This window comes from Ranitomeya variabilis, chromosome 4 (genome assembly GCF_051348905.1).
Source record: "Ranitomeya variabilis isolate aRanVar5 chromosome 4, aRanVar5.hap1, whole genome shotgun sequence".
NCBI lineage: Eukaryota > Metazoa > Chordata > Amphibia > Anura > Dendrobatidae > Ranitomeya > Ranitomeya variabilis.
In genome coordinates, this window is record NC_135235.1 from 479,595,431 (window position 1) to 479,621,139 (window position 25,709).

Sequence of the window (25,709 nt, forward strand, 5' to 3'; positions counted from 1 at the left end):
CATGAATCGTGGTATGTGTTAAAGAGGGGGGCCAACTGAGACTCTTTCGCCCGGGGCCCTCAAAAACCTGGAGCAGGCCCTGGCTTCACTGATTGGTCACGCCCGGCCGCGAACAATCAGCGACAGTCGCAGTCCGCCCGCGAATTGGCTCGGAATTTGAACCACGCTTTGCTAATTGGTCGCGGCCGGACGAATCCTTTGTATAAATTGCATTATTCTGAAAACTTCATAAATAAACTACATAAGTATTCTAGAATACCCGATGCGTTAGAATCAGGCCACCATCTAGTACTATAAATGCGCTCTTTTTCCTATTACCATCATTGCATATCCTGGTCAGGTGCCAGGAAGTGGTTTTTGACCCGGGTGTGTTTGGTAATATGGCTCTGCCGCACACCCATGCATTGTATCTCTGTGGAAGAAATGTTTAAAAAAATGAGAGGGACTTTAGGTACCCAAAATTTATGGCCCAGGCTATGATCTATGCGATAACGAAAATGCACAAGGGTGTCCTTTTTCAAGCCTTGTGGTAATATCAGATGCTGTTCCAATTTTGATCTCTCTCTCTCTCTCTCTCTCTCTCTCTCTCTATATATATATATATATATATATAAATTTTTATATATACTGTATCTTGCAGTTTATAAGACGCACCAGATTATAAGACACACCCCAAATCTTGAGAAAAATAGGAAAAAAACATTTTTAATAAATAGTGGTTCTTCTACAATCCATGCGTCTTATTGGTGACCAGGGTGGTGGCTGCGGTGAAGCAGAGTCCCAGGGTCGCTGCTGGGGGAGGCAGGAGTGGGGTGATGCTACGGACCCCAGACTGGGAGAAGGGGTGTTCGGATGTGCGACGCTGCGGGTGGTGCGGGGGCTCCGCCGACATTTTGTGAAAGCAAGGAGCCCCCATACTTCCATGGTTTACTTTGCGGTGAACACTGGGAAAATGGCTGCATTGGCTGGCGCATGCACAGATGGAGATCTTGGTGATGAGATCTCATTTTCATTGGCAAGATCTCCACCTATACATGCGCTACCCCCGGCTGCCATTTTCTCGGAGTCCATTGCAATATAAACCATGGATGTGCAGGAGTCCCGGGCTTTCGCAAAATGTCGGCGGAGCCCCCGCACCATCGAACCAACACCCGCAGTGTCCAAACACCCCCTCATCCCAGCCTGTGGCCTGCAGCAATGCGCCACTCTTGTCTCCTCCAGCAGCGACCCTGGGACCATGCTCCACCTTGGCCGGTAAGGTATAATCTAATTATAAGAGACACCACCATTTTCCCCCAAAATTTGGGTGAAAAAAGTGTGTCTTATAATCTGAAAAATGCTCCTTTGCTAGGTGAAGAGAATGGGGCATCAGAATCTGAAAAATGCGGTATATATATATATATATATATATATATATATACACTCACCGGCCACTTTATTAGGTACACCTGTCCAACTTCTTGTTAACACTTAATTTCTAATCAGCCAATCACATGGCGGCAACTCAGTGCATTTAGGCATGTAGACATGGTCAAGACAATCTCCTGCAGTTCAAACCGAGCATCAGTATGGGGAAGAAAGGTGATTTGAGTGCCTTTGAACGTGGCATGGTTGTTGGTGCCAGAAGGGCTGGTCTGAGTATTTCAGAAACTGCTGATCTACTGGGATTTTCACACACAACCATCTCTAGGGTTTACAGAGAATGGTCCGAAAAAGAAAAAAAATCCAGTGAGCGGCAGTTCTGTGGGCGGAAATGCCTTGTTGATGCCAGAGGTCAGAGGAGAATGGGCAGACTGGTTCGAGCTGATAGAAAGGCAACAGTGACTCAAATCGCCACCCGTTACAACCAAGGTAGGCCTAAGAGCATCTCTGAATGCACAGTGCGTCGAACTTTGAGGCAGATGGGCTACAGCAGCAGAAGACCACACCGGGTACCACTCCTTTCAGCTAAGAACAGGAAACTGAGGCTACAATTTGTACAAGCTCATCGAAATTGGATAGTAGAAGATTGGAAAAACGTTGCTTGGTCTGATGAGTCTCGATTTCTGCTGCGACATTCGGATGGTAGGGTCAGAATTTGGCGTAAACAACATGAAAGCATGGATCCATCCTGCCTTGTATGGAGCATCTTTGGGATGTGCAGCCGACAAATCTGCGGCAACTGTGTGATGCCATCATGTCAATATGGACCAAAATCTCTGAGGAATGCTTCCAGCACCTTGTTGAATCTATGCCACGAAGAATTGAGGCACTTCTGAAGGCAAAAGGGGGTCCAACCCGTTACTAGCATGGTGTACCTAATAAAGTGGCCGGTGAGTGTATATATATACTGTGTATATATATATATATATATATATATATATATATATATATATATACAGTGGCATGTAAAAGTTTGGGCACCCCTTGTCAAAACAACTTTTATTGTGAACAATTTAACAAGTTGAAGATAAAATGATCTCTGAAAGTGCTAAAGTTAAAGATGACACCTTTCCTTTGTAGTTTAGGAAAAAATATGTATATTGTAATTTTTTTACATTTTAAAAATTACAAAAAGGAAAATGGGCCGATGCAGAAGTTTGGGCACCCTGCATGGTTAGTACCTAGTAGCTCCCGCTTTTGAAAGTATCACAGCTTGTAAATTCTTCTTGTAGCCAGCCAAGTATCTTTCAATTCTTGTTTGAGGGATTTTCGTCCATTCTTCCTTGGAAAATTTTTCCAGTTCTGTGATATTCTTGGGTCATCTTACATGCACTGCTATTTTGAGGTCTAGCCACAAATTTTCAATGATGTTCAAGGGACTGTGAGGGTTATTGTAAAACCTTCACCTTGCACCATTTGAGGTAGTCTGTTGTGGATTTTGACATTTGTAGAAGCCATCCTCTTTTCAACTTCAGCTTTTTTACAGATGGTGTTATGTTTGCATCAAGAATTTGTTGAAATTTCATTGAATCCATTCTTCCCTCTACCCGTAAAATGTTCTCCATGCCATTGGCTACAGAACAACCCCAAAGCATGATTGAGCCACCCACAAGCTTAATGGTTAGAGATATATTTTTCTGAAATTCAGTGCTTTTTTTACTCCTCACAAACCTTTGATCATTGTGGCCAAAGAGTACTATTTTAACCTCATTTGTCGTGAACTCTATTTTTGGGCTCCCTCTAGTGGTCACAAGCGGTACTGTGTAGTGTTGTCTTTCTGCAGGTTGCAGCATCAGCTGGTTCGTTATCCTGGTTGGTTTCCTATTTAGCCCACCTGGATACTCAGTTCCTTGCCTGCTATCAATGTATTCAGTGCTCTTCAGATTCCTTGTGTCTACCTTGCTCCCAGTCTCTCCAAGACAAGCTAAGTTTTTGTTTGATCATTTTTTGATTATCAGCGTTCATTATGTTTTTAGTCCAGCTCGCTAAAATGTGATTTCCTCGCTTGCTGGTTGCTCTAGGGGACTGAGTTTCTCCCCCCACACCGTTAGTTGGTGTGGGGGTTCTTGAAATCTCAGAGTGGATATTTTGTAAGGGTTTTTTACTGACCGCATAGATTCCCTTTTCTATTTTCTGCTATCTAGTATTAGTGGGCCTCATTTGCTGAATCTGCTTTCACCCCTGTGTATGTGCCTTCCTCTTACCTCACCGTTATTATTTGTTGGGGGCTTCTATATCTTTGGGGATTATTTCTCTGGAGGCAAGAGAGGTCTTTCTTTCTCTCTAGGGGTAGTTAGTTCCTCAGGCTGACTCGAGACGTCTAGGATTTTTAGGCACGTTCACCGGCTACTTCTAGTGTGTTTGGATAGGTTCAGATTTGTGGTCAGTCCAGTTTGCCACCTCCCTAGAGCTTGTCCTATGTTTGTTACTTAGCTGGAGTAATTTGTGATCCTCAACCACTAAGGATCATAACAGTATAGCAGGCCAAAAAGTGTTTAATGCATCGCAGAAGTGGGATAAAAAGAAGACCTGAGTACATTTTATTTTTTTTTATTTTTTTTTTTCCTCCCGCTTTTCCTTTGCTGCAGTCTGTTTAGCTTCTTTCATCCCCTTGAACTCTGGGTGGTTTTGAGCTCAGCTGCAGACATGAATGTTCAGACTCTGACTTCTAGTGTGGATCATCTTACTGCACGGGTGCAAAGTATTCAGGATTTTGTTATTCATAGCCCTATGTCAGAACCAAAGATACCCATTCCTGAGTTGTTTTCTGGAGATAGATCTAGGTTCCTAAATTTTAAGAATAATTGTAAGTTATTTCTATGTCTGAGACCTCGTTCCTCTGGTGATTCCGCTCAGCAAGTTAAAATTGTTATCTCCTTGTTGCGTGGCGACCCTCAAGATTGGGCCTTCTCTCTGGCGCCAGGAGATCCTGCATTGCTTAATGTAGATGCATTTTTTTCTGGCTCTTGGACTGCTTTTTGAGGAGCCTAATCTTGAGAATCAGGCAGAAAAAGCGTTGCTGGCTATCTCTCAAGGTCAGGATGAAGCAGAGGTGTATTGTCAAAAATTTCAGAAATGGTCATTGCTTACTCAATGGAATGAGTGTGCCCTGGCTGCAAATTTCAGAGAAGGTCTTTCTGAGGCCGTTAAGAATGTTATGGTGGGGTTTCCCACCCCTACAAGTCTGAGTGATTCTATGGCTTTAGCCATTCAGGTTGATCGGCGTTTGCGGGAGCGCAAATCTGCTCATCCTTTGGCGGTATTTTCTGAACAGAGACCTGAGTCTATGCAATGTGACCGAACTCTGACCAGAATTGAGCGACAAAGTCATAGACGTCAAAATGGGTTGTGCTTTTACTGTGGTGATTCTACTCATGTTATCTCAGCATGCTCTAAACGCTTAAAAAAAATCGCTAAACCTGTCACCATTGGTACTATACAGCCTAAATTTATTTTGTCTGTTACTTTGATTTGTTCTTTGTCGTCCTACCCGGTTATGGCTTTTGTGGATTCGGGTGCTGCCCTGAATCTGATGGATTTGTCGTTTGCCAGGCGCTGTGGTTTTGTCCTGGAGCCTTTGGAATTTCCTATTCCTCTGAGGGGAATTGATGCTACGCCATTGGCTGAGAATAAGCCTCAGTATTGGACGCAAATGACCATGTGCATGAGTCCCGTACATCAGGAGGTGATTCGCTTTCTTGTTCTGCATAATTTGCATGATGTTGTCGTTTTGGGTCTGCCATGGCTGCAAGCTCATAATCCAGTTTTAGATTGGAAAGCTATGTCTGTGTCAAGTTGGGGTTGTCAGGGAATTCATGGCGATACTCCGTTGGTGTCTATTGCTTCTTCCACTCCTTCTGAGGTCCCTGAGTTTTTGTCTGACTACCAGGATGTATTTGATGAGCCCAGGTCCAGTGCCCTGCCCCCTCATAGGGATTGTGACTGTGCTATAAATTTAATTCCTGGTAGTAAATTCCCTAAGGGACGACTTTTTAATTTGTCTATACCAGAGCATGCCGCGATGCGGAGTTATATAAAGGAGTCTTTGGAGAAGGGACATATTCGCCCATCCTCTTCCCCTCTTGGTGCAGGATTTTTTTTGTGGCCAAGAAGGACGGTTCTTTGAGACCTTGTATAGATTATCGTCTTCTGAATAAAATCACAGTCAAATTTCAGTATCCTTTGCCACTATTGTCTGATTTGTTTGCTCGGATTAAGGGTGCTAGTTGGTTCACCAAGATAGATCTCCGTGGTGCGTATAACCTTGTGCGCATTAAGCAGGGAGATGAATGGAAAACAGCATTTAATACGCCCGAAGGCCATTTTGAGTACTTAGTGATGCCTTTTGGACTCTCTAATGCTCCTTCTGTGTTTCAGTCCTTCATGCATGACATCTTCCGAGAATATCTGGATAAATTTATGATTGTTTATCTGGATGACATTTTGGTCTTTTCTGATGATTGGGAGTCCCATGTGAAGCAGGTCAGGATGGTGTTTCAGGTCCTGCGTGCTAATGCTTTATTTGTGAAGGGCTCAAAATGCCTCTTCGGAGTACAGAAGGTCTCCTTTTTGGGTTTTATTTTTTCTCCTTCTACTGTGGAGATGGACCCAGTCAAGGTCCAGGCTATTCATGACTGGACTCAGCCCACGTCTGTTAAGAGTCTTCAGAAGTTCTTGGGTTTTGCTAATTTTTACCGTCGTTTCATCGCTAATTTTTCTAGCGTGGTTAAACCTTTGACGGATTTGACCAAGAAGGGTTCTGATGTGACTAATTGGTCTCCTGCGGCCGTGGAGGCCTTTCGGGAGCTGAAGCACCGGTTTTCTTCAGCTCCAGTCTTATGTCAGCCAGATGTCTCTCTCCCCTTCCAGGTCGAGGTTGATGCTTCTGAGATTGGAGCAGGGGCTGTTTTGTCGCAGAGAAGCTCTGAGGGCTCTGTGATGAAGCCATGTGCTTTCTTTTCAAGAAAGTTTTCGCCTGCCGAGCGGAATTATGATGTTGGTAATCGGGAGTTGTTGGCTATGAAGTGGGCATTTGAGGAGTGGCGACATTGGCTCGAAGGAGCTAAACATCGTGTGGTGGTCTTGACTGATCACAAAAATCTGATTTACCTTGAATCTGCCAAGCGCCTGAATCCTAGACAGGCTCGTTGGTCGTTGTTTTTCTCCCGTTTCAACTTCGTGGTCTCATACCTGCCTGGTTCAAAGAACGTGAAAGCTGATGCACTTTCTAGGAGTTTTGTGCCTGACTCTTCGGGAGTTTCTGAGCCGGCTGGTATTCTCAGAGAGGGAGTGATTTTGTCTGCCATTTCCCCAGATTTGCGACGGGTGCTGCAGAAATTTCAGGCGGATAGACCTGACCGTTGTCCACCAGAGAGACTGTTTGTCCCGGATAGATGGACCAGCAGAGTTATTTCTGAGGTTCATTCTTCGGTGTTGGCGGGTCATCCTGGGATTTTTGGTACCAGAGATTTGGTGGCTAGGTCCTTCTGGTGGCCTTCCTTGTCGCGGGATGTGCGTTCCTTTGTGCAGTCTTGTGGGATTTGTGCTCGGGCTAAGCCTTGCTGTTCTCATGCCAGCGGTTTGCTTTTGCCTTTGCCTGTTCCGAAAAGGCCTTGGACGCACATTTCCATGGATTTTATTTCGGATCTTCCAGTATCTCAGAAAATGTCTGTCATCTGGGTGGTGTGTGATCGTTTTTCCAAGATGGTCCATTTGGTGCCCTTGCCTAAGTTGCCTTCTTCCTCCGATTTGGTTCCTCTATTTTTTCAGAATGTGGTTCGCTTGCACGGCATTCCTGAAAATATTGTGTCTGATAGAGGATCCCAGTTTGTGTCCAGGTTTTGGCGGACTTTTTGTGCTAAGATGGGCATTGATTTGTCTTTTTCGTCGGCCTTCCATCCTCAGACTAATGGCCAAACCGAGCGAACTAATCAGACGTTGGAAACTTATTTGAGATGTTTTGTTTCTGCTGATCAGGATGATTGGGTGACATTTTTGCCTTTGGCCCAGTTTGCCCTTAATAATCGGGCTAGTTCTGCTACTTTGGTTTCGCCTTTTTTCTGCAATTCTGGTTTCCACCCTCGTTTTTCCTCGGGTCAGGCTGAGCCGTCTCACTGTCCTGGGGTGGATTCTGTGGTGGATAGGTTGCAGCAGATTTGGAACCATGTGGTGGACAATTTGAGGTTGTCACAGGAGAAGGCTCAGCGCTTTGCCAACCGCCGCCGCAGTGTGGGTCCCCGACTTCGTGTTGGGGATTTGGTGTGGCTGTCTTCTCGGTATGTTCCTATGAAGGTCTCCTCTCCTAAATTCAAGCCTCGCTTCATCGGTCCTTATAAGATCTTGGAAATCCTTAACCCGGTGTCTTTTCGTTTGGATCTCCCAGCATCGTTTGCCATTCATAATGTGTTCCATAGGTCTTTGTTGCGGAGGTATGTGGTACCTGTGGTTCCTTCTGTTGAGCCTCCTGCTCCGGTGCTGGTCGAGGGCGAATTGGAGTACGTGGTGGAGAAGATTTTGGATTCTTGTATCTCTAGACGGAGGCTTCAGTATTTGGTTAAGTGGAAGGGCTATGGTCAGGAGGATAATTCCTGGGTTGTCGCCTCTGATGTTCATGCGGCCGATTTGGTTCGTGCCTTCCACGTGGCTCATCCTGATCGCCCTGGGGGTCTTGATGAGGGTTCGGTGACCCCTCCTCAAGGGGGGGGTACTGTTGTGAACTCTATTTTTGGGCTCCCTCTAGTGGTCACAAGCGGTACTGTGTAGTGTTGTCTTTCTGCAGGTTGCAGCATCAGCTGGTTCGTTATCCTGGTTGGTTTCCTATTTAGCCCACCTGGATACTCAGTTCCTTGCCTGCTATCAATGTATTCAGTGCTCTTCAGATTCCTTGTGTCTACCTTGCTCCCAGTCTCTCCAAGACAAGCTAAGTTTTTGTTTGATCATTTTTTGATTATCAGCGTTCATTATGTTTTTAGTCCAGCTCGCTAAAATGTGATTTCCTCGCTTGCTGGTTGCTCTAGGGGACTGAGTTTCTCCCCCCACACCGTTAGTTGGTGTGGGGGTTCTTGAAATCTCAGAGTGGATATTTTGTAAGGGTTTTTTACTGACCGCATAGATTCCCTTTTCTATTTTCTGCTATCTAGTATTAGTGGGCCTCATTTGCTGAATCTGCTTTCACCCCTGTGTATGTGCCTTCCTCTTACCTCACCGTTATTATTTGTTGGGGGCTTCTATATCTTTGGGGATTATTTCTCTGGAGGCAAGAGAGGTCTTTCTTTCTTTCTCTCTAGGGGTAGTTAGTTCCTCAGGCTGGCTCGAGACGTCTAGGATTTTTAGGCACGTTCACCGGCTACTTCTAGTGTGTTTGGATAGGTTCAGATTTGCGGTTAGTCCAGTTTGCCACCTCCCTAGAGCTTGTCCTATGTTTGTTACTTAGCTGGAGTAATTTGTGATCCTCAACCACTAAGGATCATAACACTCATTGGTCCACAGGATTTGTTTTCAAAATGCATCAGGTTTGTTTAGATGTTCTTTTGCATACTTCTAATGCTGAATTTTATAGTGAGGATGCAGGAGAGGTTTTCTTCTGAAGGCTATATTTGTACAGGTGTCTCTGAAAAGTAGAACAATGTACCACAACTCCAGAGTCTGGTAAATCTTTCTGAGGGTCTTTTGCAGTCAAGAAGGGGTTCTGATTTGTCTCTCTAGCAATCATACGAGCAGCTCTCACTGAAATTTTGCTTGCTTTTAAAGACCTTATCTGGACCTCCACTGTTCCTGATAACTGCCATTTCTTAATTTCATTTCAAACTGAGAAAAGAGCAACTTGAAAAAGCTTTACTATCTTCTTATAGCCTTCACCTCCTTTGTGAACCACCTTTATTTTCATTTTCAGAGTGCAAGGCAGCTGCTTAGAATAACCCATGACTGTTGTATTTTGGCACAAGGTTAGAGGTGGCTAGGTTTTTATAAAGCTGGGAAATTTGCATCAACTGACCTTTCCTGATGATGATAGTAAACAAGCCATAACTCTAACAGGCTAATTAAGGTCTGAAACCTTGGTCAAAGTTATTTTAGCACAGAAATATCCAAGGGTGCCCAAACCTTTGCATAGGCCCATTTTCCTTTTTGTAATTTTTAAAATGTAAAAAATGACAATATATTTTATTTTTTTTTGCCTAAAATACAAAGAAAATGTGTAATCTTTACCTTTAGGCCTTTTAGAGATCATTTAATCTTCAACTTGCCATGGGTGCCCAAACTTTTTCATGCCACTGTATATGTATTTTAAATGTAACATACATAGAGATCATTTAGTCTTCAACTTGCTTAACTGTTCACAATAAGGGTATGTTCCCACTGTCAGTAAACGCTGCGGGTTTGACGCTGCATACATCCGCAGCATCAAGCCCGCAGCGACCAGATGTTACAGCATAGTGGATGGGATTTCTAGAAATCCCATGTCCACTATGCGTTCAGAAACACCACTGGCCTCCCTGCGTAAACGGACATGCGGCTCGTCTTTCCAGACTGCAGCATGTCTATTTATGTTGCGGAGATGCTCAGTCTCCGCAGCATAAATTTCCCATAGGATTTAATTAGATGTGGTAAAACCGCATTATCTTTATAGTCACATGCGTAGTAAGTGCGGGAACACAGCCTTCTATGCATGTGAACTAATTTAAATAAAGGTGTACCATGGGCCACATCCGGAAGTTCGCATCCACTGCAGTTCTCGTGATGAGCTGAGCTCCGCCGGGGACGGGGTTATCTCCGGTCACTTGCCAAGTTCTCACGGTCAGCAGACCGTGAGAAATGGAGTGCACGTGACCGCCAGTGACCGAGCTATCTCCAGTCATCAGTGATCATCATCTTCAAGCTCCGCTGTGTCTGGATGTCAGGCTGGATGGTGGCATGATGCCACCGTTCAGCCTGACATCCAGATGTAGCAGAGCTAGACTCGTCGTAGGACAGTATATATATCTTCTCGGCGGACAGGTATGGTATACTGTTGCTTTTTAATTTTATTTCTCTTATAGGATAAAGAGGGCATCGGTGGAATAGGCAATGCAGTAAGTATGGTTTAATTAAGATTATTAAAGGAGTCTGTGTCATTATTTCAATTAAAGGACTTTATTCTGGCTGTGTCTTTATTTACCATGTAACTGCTTCTCCATTACTAAGCTGTGAGCTTGATGTCACCGGACAATACAAAGGTGACATCAACCCCACAAATATTACCCCACTTGCCACCACTACAGAGCAAGTGGGAAGAGCCAGGTAAAGTGCCACAATTGGTGCATCTTTGGATTTGCCAATTGTGGGGCGGCTGTTGGCTGCTATTTTTAGCTTGGTGAGGGCCAAAATCCATGGACCTAGCCAGACAGAGAATACCAGGCCGCAGCTGTCTGCTTTTTCCTTGGCTGGTTAACAAAAATAGGGGGACCCCACACTATTGTTTTTGGAGGGGATACCACTATTTTTGCTAACCATCCAAGGTAAGCAGACTGCTGCGGCCTGGTATTATCAGGCTGGTAAGGTTCATGGATATTGGATCCTTACCAGCCTGAAATACCAGCCCCATTAGTCTACTTTACTCCGGCTGGTTAACAAATATAGGGGAACCCCACGCCATTTTTTTTAAAAAATTATTTATTTATTAAAAAGGAGGGGACCTCTCTCTGTGCTTTCCTCCACTTCCTGTGTCATGTACTTCTGGCTGTGTCACAAGATTCACCATTATTTAAATTAGTACACATGCGTAGTAAGCTGCGTTCCCGCACTTAATACGCATGTGACTAGGAATATAACGTGGTTTTACTGCATCTAATGATAGTGAATGGGTAATTTACGCAGCTACTTAAATTGACATGCTGCGGCCTGGAAAGGCACGCTACATATCCTTCTCTGCAGGGAAGCCGCGGGCATCGGTACACACATAGTGGGCATGAGATTTGTTGAATTCCCATCCACTATGCTGTAATATCTGGATGCTGCAGGTTGGACGCTGTGGATATACGCAGCGTCCAACCAGCAGCGTTTACTGACCGTGGGAACATTCCCCAATATATCTGCAAACAGGAAATCCCTTTTTTTTCCTTCCCAGAAGCCAGCTTTCAATTAGGTTTATTTGAAGTGAGAAAAAAATGCATGCAAACGCATCCAAAATGCATGCGGAAAAACGCATCAAAAACGCAGGTGACCTGCCAGTGACCTCAGATGCAGATATGGTGCAGATTTTACCTGCGTGAAATCCTGAGCAAATACTGAGCCATTCCTGATCGTATGCACATACCCTTACGCTTTGTGCACACGTTCAGGATTTTTTGCGGTTTTTTTTTCGCTTTTTTTTCAGCCGTTTTCCACGGGGAAAAAATGCTTAAAAAACGCATACATAAGCAACCCATCATTTTTAATGCATTCTGCAATTTTTGTGCACATGATGCATTTTTTTCTGCAAAAAAAAAACGCATTGCGGTAAAAAACACAGCATGTTCATTAATTTTGCGGATTTTTTGTGTTTTTGCCGCTATTTAATGCATTGGGAAGCTCCGGAAAAAACCCCACAAAAAATGCGAGAAAAACGCGAAAAAAACGCATGCGGATTTCTTGCAGAAAATGTCCAGTTTTGTTCAGGAAATTTCTGCAAGAAATCCTGACGTGTGCACATAGCCTTAGGGTATGTGTCCACGGGCCGGATTACATCCGGATTAGCTGCGGATTGAACGCTGCGTACACCCGCAGCATTCAATCCACAGCGTCCAGATGTTACAGCCTAGTGGAGGGGATTTTATGAAATTCCGTCTCCACCATGTGTGCGAACACACATCTGGCGGTCCTGCGTTTACGGACATGGGGCGCGTCTTTTTAGAGCACAGCATGTCTGTTTACCTTGCGGCGATGCTCCATCGCCGCAAGGTAAATAGCACAGTCCTATGCATAGGGTGCGGCGATTCCGGATGTGTTTAATGAACACATCCGGAATCACCGTGCGTACAGAAGGGGGCGGCGCTTTGGGCGGAGCGGGTTTTCCGCTCCATCCAAAGCGCGGACAATCTGACCCGTGGACACGCACCCTAGCAGTAATTTTGACCAGGGGTGCCAAAACTTTTACATGCCACTGTACTTCCCAACAAATTTCCATAAAGAACATAATAAAGACGATATAGTACAAGAAACATTAAACATGCTTATCTTTTAAACTAGACATATTAACAAGGAAATAAATGGCACAATTTGACTGTAATCAGACAGAAGAAATATTGGTTCTGGAACATCCCTTAAATATGTGCACTAACCACCCTCACTTTTCATCACCTTGCATTATCCCTCTGTGGAACCCTGCAGCAAAGAAAGATTAGCATAATTACTTACTGTCATTAAGTATGGCTGCATTACATATGCAAATCAGAGACAAGGGAAGTATCCAAGAGCATCAGCCACTCATGTGATCAATTGCAGCTCTGCTGTGCCGATAGGAAATGGCATCTTGCAGGATTAGCTGCCAACAGCTGGGAGATTTCGGTTGGTCACCAGCAGACAGTGGCCTAGTAAGGGAGATGGAAAGCAGGGAACAACATTAGAGGGCAATTCTAGTTTGCAGGACAAAACCCCCCCAAACACAATCCCAATTATCAAGCTCTACACCCACTCACAATTTTACCAAGATACAAAAATAAATAAAAAATTCAGTAATTAACAAAATAGGATATTATTTAACACTTACTTGACTGTTTGCTTTAATTTCAAAAAATTACTGCTTTAGCAGCAGGAAATTATCACTAGTGGACTAGTAAACCTGTTACCATGTGGGTCTCCATATTCGTGAGTGCTGTATAATGCTACCTCCCACATCCCACCTTGAAGATATGTCAAACGACATAATGTATTGCGGAGATTGGAATGTTTTACATTGTTAGTGATAGAGTTGAGTTCTGCCCAGCACTAGGTAGCTACAAGGGAGATACAGAGTTAATAGCTGGGACTAGCCCAGAGGGGAGGGAATAAGTGAGGGCACAACTGAGAACTTCTTGGTAGTGGGTCAGATAGGGCCTAGCTTGCAGCTAGAGCAGACCGCTGGTCTGAATAGTCAACAAAATTGCATTGAAGTGGGTGTTCCTGTGGATAGAGGGAGATGACCTCATAGGTAGTAAACCCAGCAGAATAAAGCTGTAAGAAAAGTGAATAGCATTCCGGGATATACGGTATATTCGGGATATAAATAGCGATAGAGTGAAGGAAGAAGTATCCGGGCCTGGGGCAGGAAGACTAGCGGGATGGTACGCAGTAGTCTGCCAGTAAGGTAAGGTGAAGCAAGATGCAGAGAAAATGCCCTGCATGCTAGTCCAAAGGCGTCAGTAGAAAAGGAAGCTGAGTAGCCACCATGTTGGCACAGCGTTGGCACAGAAAATTCTTCTTTTTCTCCATAGAAGCGTGTTGGAGTTTAGGACTCTTGCTACTGGACTGTAGTGTCATTATTAAGAATCAGGGGAGCTTCCGAAGAAGTGTGCTGGGCTATGCTAGTAGTGACTGAGGAAGAAAGAGTGTTTCCAGGAAAGGAGGAAAAGTTTGTGATGATGTCGCTGGTTGTTAAAAAAAAGTCCTTGAAGGTACTATTTGCTGTATATAGTTCATACCAAGTTATTCTTTAGTAAAAATACGTTTAGTCAGGGGTGTATATGGAAACTATGGGACCCAATAGCAAAAGTCCTACTTTGGCCCCTTTTGTCTCTCGGTGGAGTAGGCCTATAAGGCGGGGTCACAAATGGCATATCTCATAACATAGGGTAGGGATAGGGAGAGAAACATGTATTGCAGCACGTATACAGTAATTTTCCTCCATCTTAAGCCCCTTACTGTTTTTACTCACTATAATACACCTTTTGTGACCCCATACCGTATTATGCCTCTAAAAAATGCATCTAACACACTGCATGATACCCCCACCAACAGTGATTTCTCCCACATGCACAGTATGATGAACCCAATGTCTCCAAAATAGTATGCTGTCCCCACAGTGCATACCCCCAAATAGCATAATCCCCTCATACAATGAAACCTCCATCTCACCTCATACAGTATAATGGCCCCACCATTAAAATTCCCCAAACACAGTATGAACACTCCCACAATGGTCCTCATCTCCACAGAGTATGATGACCCTATAATTACTGACCGATAAAAGAAAGCAAAAATACCATTCACCTAGCCATGTTCCAATGCTGTGACGCTTCACTCTGTGTAGCATGTGGACTGAGGCTCTGTGCAGCAGACGTTCAAGCTGAATGGTGGAGAAAGGATCAGACAGATCCTTGTTCCACCATTGTATTCATTATCGCACTGGGGTAAATAGGGCCCACCAGTGACATTGATTCTCAGAGTCCACCTTGGAGATACATGATAACAATGCCCTGGAAGTGTAAAGCAAAGTGCACATGGCTTTAAGCTTTGTGGTAGATCGGCTCACTCGGCTGCACACGGAGGTAGACACAGGTACAATGTCTCTTTTAATCTACCACTGGTTTATTATATACATGCAGCATAAAACAGTGCGAAGTGAAAAATAAATATAGCCTCAGGATATAACAACTGGGTTAAGTAAAGTTTAACACAAACACTTCTCTGGAGCTGCCAGCTCTGGACACATTGAGCACACAATGACTCAGAAGGCTACTATTTACCTTCTAAACCCCACCTGGGGAGGAGATATGGTGAACAGCCTCCCAACCGGCTCTTCAGCTGTTCACTAAAATGTCCAGCCCTTAAAATGGCCGATTAACCCCTCTCAGCACTTAGTGTTCTGGAGCAAACTTCTAGGTTTCAGGTCACTAAAGCTAACAGTCTCAATGAAACATATCTCTCCTCCAGTACTTTGCCAGTGACTTTGTCACAGCTTCCACTTCTGATCGTACAGATTGTTGTGGGTCAGGAAGTGGAAGAGCTCCCTCCATGATGGGAAGCTAGATACGCTATACATATGGCTTCCCCTGCTGCCTTATACTGAACGTACAGATCAGAACCATGAAGAAGAGATTTTTGCAAACATGAACATCTCAATAGTACTCTAAATGATCAGGCAGAATGTTTCTTCGGCTCTCTGCCCAATCATTAAGGAAGTAAACGGGGGGCTGGCAATGCTGTGCCTCCCTGAACAGGAACTACAAGGAGCAAACATTTAAACAAGATTTTGTTACTTGCTAAAACATTTTTCCTATAGCCCTAAAAGTACATTGTATAGAAAAAACGATAATTGGGTTGTCCAAAATAATGAAAATGATGCACACAGGCAGCAATATATACTCACCCTTATAGTTTGCAGTGCCATGTCTCTGACGCTTCTATTTACATGGGCTGCATGACACAACCTGGATACTCTAAGTGTCTTTTGCAGCTTGTCAATGGTATACGGCTTGGACCCTGAAGACAGTCATTGGCTGGAGATGTCATATGGGGCATATGGACTGAGACGTCTGCAGCCATTGTAAACAGAAGAATCAAGTAATGTGACACAAAAGCTGCCAGAGTTAGAAGATGAGTATCTATAAATGTATTAAAGAGGTTGTCCAAGCAAAAGGTGCTCATTACCTGGAGGCCAGATTCTGTAAAAATAAGTGCAAATGGAAAGAGACATGATATTTTGGATCCTTAACATGGCCAGAATATCCATGATGGTTAGGAAGTGGAATAGAGAGAGAAAGAGTGCATAAGCTGCAGTGGGTTCAGAATCATGAGACCAGAAAGGTATAACTGAGTTTGTGGGGGCACTGAGACAGCAAACAATAATGTGGGGCTGAGGTATCATGTAGGCTGTTCTTGGGATTGTAGTGAAGAAAGAATGGAATTGCCAAGTCCAGCACTGATAATGTTGAGAGGTGGGGCTGTGGACATTAAGAAGTTGGTGAGTAATAAGGAAGTTAAAGGGAATCCATCAGCAGGTTTTTGCTATGTAATCTGAAGACAGCATGAGGTAGGGGTTAAAATACAGATTTCAGTGAAGCCTCAATTGTCAAACTCAAGGTTTTGTTAGCTTATAATGATTATTTTAGCACCAGTAGCATATCATTGCTGTGACTAGCAGGTTGCGTGAGTCTTGGTCTGACACGCCCCTTTCTGTGATAGGAAGCTCACTGTCTATGGACTTTGTACATGGAGAGCCTGGTGTGGGCGGTAGGGCAGCTTTTCAGCTCTGCTTCATTGCTAAATCTAAAAGCTCTCATGGTTTCTGAATGGATGCACCCAGTAATCTAAGTGATACATTGCATTGCATTCGGCTTTCGTTTGCATACATCTGTATGCGCTCAGATGAGGTAGAAAAACACGTGCTGACAGATTCCCTTTAAGCCTTGTGTTTGACATGTACCTTGCAAGTTTTGTACTGTTGTAACTGCTAAGCATTTGCCTTATGTACCAGCTTTCAAATGTACATATGTTCCATTGAGATCACCAGTAAAGCAGCTTATTTTCATAATCTTTATTCCGGACTGAACACTTCCTTACGGTACATTTGGGATTCCTGGGGTTTCATCAAAAGACAGAACAAGTCTACAACCACAAAAGATCTGTGGATAGTCCTCCAAGAGGTTTGGACCCACCTACAAAAACTGACTGTCCAAGTGTACCTAATGTACCTTGAAGAATTGATGCTGTTTTGGGGGTCACGCCAAATATTGATGTGATTTAGATTTCTCTTTTATTCATTCAGTTTCCATTTTGTTAATTTAAAAAAAAGCTATTAACACTTCTATTTTTGCAAGTATCCAACACTTGCTTAAAACTTCAGTACAGTATATATACAGTGCCTTCAAAAAGTATTCATATCCCGTGAAGTTTTTCACATTTTTTCACATTACATTCACAAACTTAAATGTTTTTTATTGGAATTTTATATGATATACCAACACAAAGTAGCAAATGTTTCTGAAATATAAAGGAAATTATAAATGGTTTTCGAATTATTTTAAAAATATAAATCTGAAAATTGTGACATGAATTTGTATTCAGCCCCCTCTACTCTGATTCCCCTAAATAAAATCCTGAGTGACCAATTGCCTCCAGAAGTCACGTCATTAGTAAATTGAGTCCACCTCGAAAAGAGAAAGTGGTAGCATATTTGTTTACGCCAGAAATGTTACTCCAATCCCTAACTTGAGTAGCATTGATGAATTTGGCTCTTCGTTCTCCAACAAGCACTTCATTAAGACTGACGTGTCATTCATAATAAATCGGAAAAACAATCTCACAAAAGTGTTGACTGGCAGCCCCCATCCTGAATAACAAACAGTGGGGACTGCCCACCCAAACTCAAAATAAGTCTAAAGGTACCGTCACACATAACGATTTCGTTAACGATATCGTTGCTTTTTGTGACGTAGCAACGATATCGTTAACGAAATCGTTATGCGTGACAGCGACCAACGATCAGGCCCCTGCTGGGAGATTGTTGGTCGCTGCGAATGATCAGGACCTTTTTTTGGTCGCTGATCACCCGCTGTCATCGCTGGATCGGTGTGTGTGACACCGATCCAGCGATGTCTTCACTGGTAACCAGGGTAAATATCGGGTTACTAAGCGCAGGGCCGCGCTTAGTAACCCGATGTTTACCCTGGTTACCATTGTAAATGTAAAAAAAACAAACACTACATACTCACATTCCGCTGTCTGTCACCGTCCCTCGCCGTCAGCTTCCCGCACTGACTGTGAGCGATGGCCGTAAAGTAAAAGCAGAGCACAGCGGTGACGTCACCGCTGTGCTGTGCTTTACGGCCGGCACTGACACAGTCAGTGCGGGAAGCTGACGGCGGGGGACGTGACAGACAGCGGAATGTGAGTATGTAGTGTTTGTTTTTTTTACATTTACAATGGTAACCAGGGTAAACATCGGGTTACTAAGCGCGGCCCTGCGCTTAGTAACCCGATGTTTACCCTGGTTACCCGGGGACTTCGGCATCGTTGGTCGCTGGAGAGCTGTCTGTGTGACAGCTCTCCAGCGACCACACAACGACTTACCAACGATCACGGCCAGGTCGTATCGCTGGTCGTGATCGTTGGTAAATCGTTAAGTGTAACGGTACCTTAAGTCCCCACGATAGATAGCTGGATAGATAAATACACTGTGTTCCAAATTATTATGCACAAAGGGTTTAGGAGTGATAAGGTTAGAATTTTTTTGTTTGTCATTTAAACTCATTGATGGTGATGAGTGTCAGGGCTCTTTATATCACTGAAAGCAATTGCAGATACTTGTGCTAATTAGTTTGGCAGGTGTGTCCAAATAAAGGCAAGACTACTTAAGAAGGCTGTTCCACATTATTAAGCAGCCTACATTTTTTGCCAAAATGGGAAAGAAAAAGGATGTGTCGGCTGCTGAGAAGCAACAAATTGTGGAGTATTTAGGTCAAGGCATGACTACAATCAACATTGCCAAGACACTTCATCGTGATCATCGCACAATCAAGAAGTATTTAGCTGATTCCCAGCACACACGTGTGCGTGCTGATAAGGAAAAATTGAGGACTCTTTCCAACAGGCAATTGCGTAAGGTTAAAAGAGCAGCTGCAAAAATGCCTTGTCATAGCAGCAGACAAGTTTTTGAACCTGCTGGTGCCTCCAACGTCCCCAGAGCAACAAGATGCAGGGTCCTTCAGAGGTGCAAAAGCCATCCTGTCGACCACCTCTATCCACTGCACACAAGCAGAAACGGCTCCAGTGGGCCAAACGATACATGAAGACTGACTTCCAAACTGTTTTGTTCACCGATGAGTTCTGTGCAACGCTCGATGGTCCAGATGGATGGAGTGGAGGATGACTGGTTGATGGACACCCCATGAAAACACGGCTAAGGCGCCAACAAGGAGGAGGTGGAGTAATGTTTTGGGCTGGAATCATGGGAAGAGAGATTGTCGGCCCCTTTATGATCCCTGAAGGGGTAAAGATGAACTCCATAATCTATGTGGAGTTTCTAAAACAACACTTCCTGCCATGGTTCAAGAGGATGAACCGTGCTTTTCGCAGCAAGATCATTTTCATGCATGATAATGCACCGTCTCATGCTGCAAAAAACACATCTGCATCTCTGGCTGCTATGGGCATAAAAGAGGACAAACTTATGTTGTGGCCACCATCTTCCCCTGACCTCAACCCCATTGAGAACCTCTGGAGCATCATCAAAAGGAGTGTCTATGATGGCGGGAGGCAGTTCACATCTAAGCAACAGCTCTGGGAGGGTATTCTGTCCACATGCAAAACAATTCAACCAGAAACCATCCAAAAACTGACAAATTCAATGGACGAGAGCGTTCAGAAGCTTCTTTCGAACAAGGGGTCCTATGTGCAAATGTAACATCACCTAGAATAAAGTTTTCACTTGAAAACTGTTTGATTTCATTTTGTAATAAGCTGATAATGCTTATAACTTCACAATTGACCATTTTTTTGTTCAAAATAAAACAAAAGGTTGAAAACTCTGCTGTGCATAATAATTTGGAACATGCATTTTGAGTGTTTATTTTTTTTTTTTTAAAGATACTGTTTTCATAGGCAGTTTGTTCCAAAACATTGCAATTATACTAGAATAGTAGATGACTGGAAAATAACAATGACTGCAATTCAGATAGGTAATTTACAGAAAATATGAGGAAATATTATTTGCATAATAATTTGGAACACAGTGTAGATAGAAAAAGAGGAACAGCACCAGAAATAATACCTTAAAGCGTGCACGCTTCCCTGACCAGCATTCCAATAGCCTTTCAGACAGTAAGCAAAAAGGGAAACAGACTGTTACGTAACTGCAGCACAGAACTAGGAGAGAAGGGGGAAAGCTGACCCTGCACTAAGACTAGGCTGATACCCTACGATGGAGTGGGTGACCCATTCCTTGCGAATAGACCCACCGACGATCCTAGTCTAAACTCAGTGAAGACCTATAGATAAGGGGGAAGGAAGTCCCTAAAAGATCGAAGGACTAGGTACAAAAAACAGGTCACCTCCTAATAGGAAACACAGAGAAGGCTGCAGGAGCAAAATGAAAACAGAAACTAAAGATAGCAGAATCAAAGATCCCAGAACTGCAAAATATCTAACACAGAAAGTTTTCTAAGCACCTAGCCAGAACTCCAACGGATTAACACTGTTGTCCAGCAAGGAATGGGAGGCAGGTGCTGGGTAATAAAGGGTGATACAATCACCTGACCAAGACAACCCAGCACCAGGGGAAAAAGACCAGCAGCCAGAAAACCATAACAAGATGGCGGATGGTCAAAACAAAACAGATTCTAACAAGAACAAAAATATGTAAAAAAGAGAAAGCTTAAGAAAGGATTTGTTTTATCCAAAATGTTGCCACGCCACAGGGCATTAAAGTCCTCTTTTTTACATCTTTTTGTGCTGTTTCCCTTTTTGTTTACTGGATAGATAGATAGATAGATAGATAGATAGATAGATAGATAGATAGATAGATAGACAGACAGACAGACAGATAGGTAGGTAGGTAAAAAAATGGAACAGCACAATGTCTATTGACGGGTGCACATGCCTTCACAGCAATCAATCCAGTATGCCAATAATTCAACAAAATCAGAAAAAGAAGGCAGTACTCCACCATTAAAGTGAAAAAAAAATGGTTTAATTCAGACGCACATGTCAGGCGACGTTTCAGCTTGTACTGAGCCTTTCTCAAGCATTGCGAAGGCTTGAGAAAGGCTCAGTATGAGCCAAAATGTCGCCTGCCATGTGGGTCTGAATTAAACCATGTTTTTCACTTTAATGGTGGAGTACTGCCTTCTTTTTCTGATTTTGTTAGATAGATAGATAGATAGATAGATAGATAGATAGATAGATAGATAGATAGATAGATAGATAGATAGATATGATAGATAGATAGATAGATAGATAGATAGATAGATAGATAGATAGATAGATAGATATGTGATAGATAGACAGCCAGATAGATAGATACAGTAGATATGTGATTGATTTTATTGCAGTTAATTTTGGAAATGAAATACTAGAATTCCTTGGCACTATATATTTTGTCCTCCCTCAGCACACCCTTTCCTAGCTACAACCTTCTGTTCTGCAGCTGCCTATAAAACCGACAGGGTCCGCATGAGACAGCTGCCCTATTGTCTGCTGAGCCTGGCATGGTGCCCAGTCCACACATCATAGGTCCCCTGGCATGCTGCAGACTGACATATCTTGATATTCTACTATTGTTCTCCAAGCCTGAGCACAGACGCCAAATAAACTGCAGCGAGCCTCCTCACAAAACAAAGAGCTCATTGGGGTCTGTCTGCACATAGACTGTGCACAGTGACAGTGTGTATAATTAGGAGGGTACTCCATCAGAATTACAGCTGACAGGGACGGAGGTGAAGAACATAGGAAATACACAGGCAAATTGACCATTGTATCAGAGGGGAAAAAAACTCTAAATCAGTAAAAAAGGTCATAATAATAATAAAACCACAAACACTCACATTACAGGAAAGTGTTACTTTTTTTTTTCAGTCATTGTATGTGGCAGCTTTTTTATGCAATACTGAAATGTCAGAATTGGGGGCGCTAAAGAGCTAAAGATAGAAAACCACTTTCCAGCATTTTACATTGTACTGCCCAGTCACAATACTTATATTTCCATCTCATATGGTGCTCTATGAAAGTGAGGTTGTTTGTCGTGTGGAATACTTCTCTTTCATCTCCAAAAATTGACGTGGGATTGCGGAATTGCAACTTGAAATTATTAAGTGCAAAAAGACTAATGATTTGGTACAACTCCTGGTGATATCACAATGCGGTTTCCATTGGTTTGCAGGAACAAAATTTACTGCATTGAAAAAACAAAATAGCAAGTTCAGCTCTGCTACATCCGTATGTGCAGAACTATAAGTATATACATGTGTGTTAGTCCAGGTGTCTTTTTTTATGCAGTTTTCCAAATTAAACCTTGGCTGGGATAAGAACTAGGGTCCTACAGCAGGTACTGTAGGAATATTCGGGCTGGGTGGGACAAACTATTCTTATCTTCTGTCACATGCTATGTGTCTCAGCAGCTCTGGACTAATCAGGAACGTCTCCCCCCCTTCAAAATGCTTTTAGTTGTCAGAATAAATTAAAGACGCAAGAGAGAGAGATACGAAACAAAAAGACCACATGCTTAATTAAAAAAAATAAATCCCTGCTTACCGGTGCTAATTAATTAGCATGAAATTGCCTCCCTCCGATATGACAGCGGCAGAAGGAAATCTCGCCGTTTCGCTCGTCTCTTATTAAAAGTGTCTCGTCTGATATTTGTGTCAGTCTATTCCTTGTATCGCAAGCTTTATTACCATTTTGGATTTTTTTGTTTTCCCCCCTTCCTTTAATCGCTGGGTAAAAATTCCGGGGTCCAGAGACAATTGGGAGGATTGGCAGCTGCAGTGTTCTGCTTCCGGTGCGAAGAGAAATGGTAAGCGCATCAGGAGTTGGAAGAGTGATGTGGATGCGTGGGAAATCGGGTCATGTTAGGAAAGGGAGGAGGGAGACAGAATATTAAGAGGGAAACAAGGAAGAACACACTACAATGAAGGTAACCTCATATTGCTCTGACAATACAGAATATTTCAGGTCACTTTCAATAGAAATAGCATTTAGTTTGCTCATCAGCCAAAGGAATAAACATATGGGTTTTCTTCTACCCAATTTAAAGCACTCACAAATACATTGGGGTATGTATTAGGCTAGGGTCAAACAGGTGCAATGGGCTGAGTTAAAAAGTATATAAAATGTAAAAAAAAAAATCACTAACATCTGTAATTTGTTTTGTTTTTATTTTTGTTCAATAATTGATTTTTGTTAATTATATTAAAGGAGCTCTCCAGTCAAAGTTTGTATCCTCTTAATATATTGCAGTTATCATATTATATAGCACTGTGTACTTACAATTGCTTATTTTTCTTTTCTACCCAGTAAATTCTTCTCTTTTTTCTGCTCTATGTAGAGGAAGTCTCTTGTCCCTTCATTTAGCATTAATTTTAAACTCCTGACCAAGCTGTTCTGCTCCTCCCCCTGCCAGGGACTTTTGCAGTGACTCATACAAGAAGTGACAGGAAAAATTGACTTCCTGTGTCTACATAGAGCTTAGAAGGATTCAACTAGTCAGCTTTTAATCATGTGATGTCATAGACCTAATGGAAAAGAGAAGAATTTGCTGGGTAGAAAGGCAAAATGAGCAATTGCAAGTACACAGTACTGTATAATATGATGATTGTCATATATTAAGAGGATAAAAACTTAGATGGAAGAGTCCTTCTTTGAAGGGTTTAAGGCCAAATCATACTATATATTCAATAAAAGGAGAAAAGGGAATCTTTCTTATATAAATCCACTCCCTCTACATTAAAATGGCACAAACACTGACGAGTGAAAGGGTAATGATTGTTTGAACTTTAGACTATCAGGCTCCATATTTCACCATCCATTTGATATGGAAATTTGGGTTGGATAAATCTATCCCTGTGTGTGCTGCGGCCGCTCCCAATAAGACTGAGCATTTTGAGCGCTCAAGGAATGAGACTGCAACATCATTGAGTCAATAACATTTCATCAATACTGATACTTTATTGTACATACATTGTTTTTATGATAGCATATAGAAAGGAGTGGTTAGGGGTTGTTAGGGGTGGTTAGTTAATTACCATATTGTCGAGCTCCTCTGTCATTGGTTATCTAAACATATATGGAATATTATGATTAATGCACATATGACTGCTGGTTAAGCAACTAAACTTGAGCTCTGCATCTAGGACAAAGTTGAGACATCTGATCAGCAGTTAATACATCTGACACTGTTCCGCTTTTGGGATGGAAAACCTCATACAATCTGTCTGGCTTAGATCAGTTCATGTCAGCCATTTTAAACCATTGATTATAATGTATATATTAGCTGTGAGTATATGAGTATATATGATTATAGAGGAGTATACATGCAAGTGAGATCCACATGATATATATATTTCTATCACAAGCCCCCCTTAGATATCACTTGCCCTAATCCTAGCCTCCTGTCCCAAAGCGCTGCAACTCTTTTGTTCTGTCGGTGAACTGACACAAGCCTAACGCCTGCGCCCCACTCCGTACAGACTTTTCACAAATGGGCGGTCAGGAGATCTGTCCCTAACGGGGGTTCGTTGCAATCAGTCTCTTAGTCAATAGCATGTGTAGTGAGCAATGTGTAGTCTTTATCAGGTAGGTCATCTATTCGGTCAGGCAGGGCATCCACAACATCATTCTGGCTTGGGTGTCATCTTCTGGTAGGGGAGCTTTCTTGCAATGCGATGAGTGGATCCAAGCGGGTCTTCCCTCCAGTTTCACAGAGTTTGATGTCATCAGCAGCACTTGAACAGGACCATCAAATCTGGGATCCAGTGGTGTTCTCCTTACAAACTTTTTTCACCAACTCCCAGTCTCCTGGCTTCTAGGAGTGCATACCGGACACTGAATCTGGATCTGGCAATGAAGAAAAAAACTCGAGAATGGATGTTAGCAAGTTTCTTGGTGAGTTCAATTTACATAAGCAGACAAAGTATCATATTGCATAATCAGACTAGACCCAAACAAAATTTCATATGGTAACAGCTTTTCTGGGCCTCTGGGAGTGTGCCTAACACTGAGTAGTGTGATTGGGAGTGTGTAGGCCTAAGTCTGACCCTACTGCTGACCAGATCTCTCGTGTGAGATTTGCTGTGAATGCGGGTCCCCGGTCACTCTCTATCACTTCTGGGCCCCCATAGCTGCATATCTCGTCTCTGAGAGTAACTTCTTTGCAGTAGTCTTTGCTGACTGGTTTCTAACTGGGAAAGCTTCTGGCCATCCTGAGAACACGTCCATGACAACAAGGGCATATTCGAATCTTCCACTTGGCGGCCTTTGGATGTGGTCTATCTGGATCCTCTGGAGGGGGTACTGTTGTCTGGCAAGACGATGTGTGGGAACTTTCTCCATTCTTCCAGGGTTGCATTTGCCGCAGGTCAGACAGCTGCTAGTGCACTTGGCTGTTAGGGTGGAGATTTCTGGAGCGAACCAGTAAGCACCAATCGGATCATTCATCTGTGTCTTTAATCTGTGTGTGGGCCCATGTGCCCACTGGATCACCATAGGGTACATGCTTCGGGGTAAACAGGGTTTGTAGTCCATTGAGTATACCCTTCCTTCTTCATGTGTTGCTCACTTCTGCATCCAGCATTCCTTCTTGTCCTTTGGGGCTTGCTCTTGCAGCTTTTTGAGCAGATCACAGGATGTCATTTGGTCAGGTTTCT

At 43.1% G+C, this 25,709-nt stretch overlaps 1 long non-coding RNA gene across 1 annotated transcript in view; it reads right to left on the reverse strand.

Annotated features, from left to right (window-relative positions):
* Positions 1-22,837, reverse strand: part of LOC143769050 (uncharacterized) — a 241,345-nt gene extending 218,508 nt beyond the window's left edge. The window contains exons 1-2 of the long non-coding RNA XR_013214185.1: positions 22,600-22,837; positions 12,793-12,965 (exon numbers count right to left, since the gene is read on the reverse strand). This is a non-coding gene — a long non-coding RNA (uncharacterized LOC143769050). The remainder of the gene's footprint in view (positions 1-12,792; positions 12,966-22,599) is intronic.
* Positions 22,838-25,709: the final 2,872 nt, after the last annotated feature.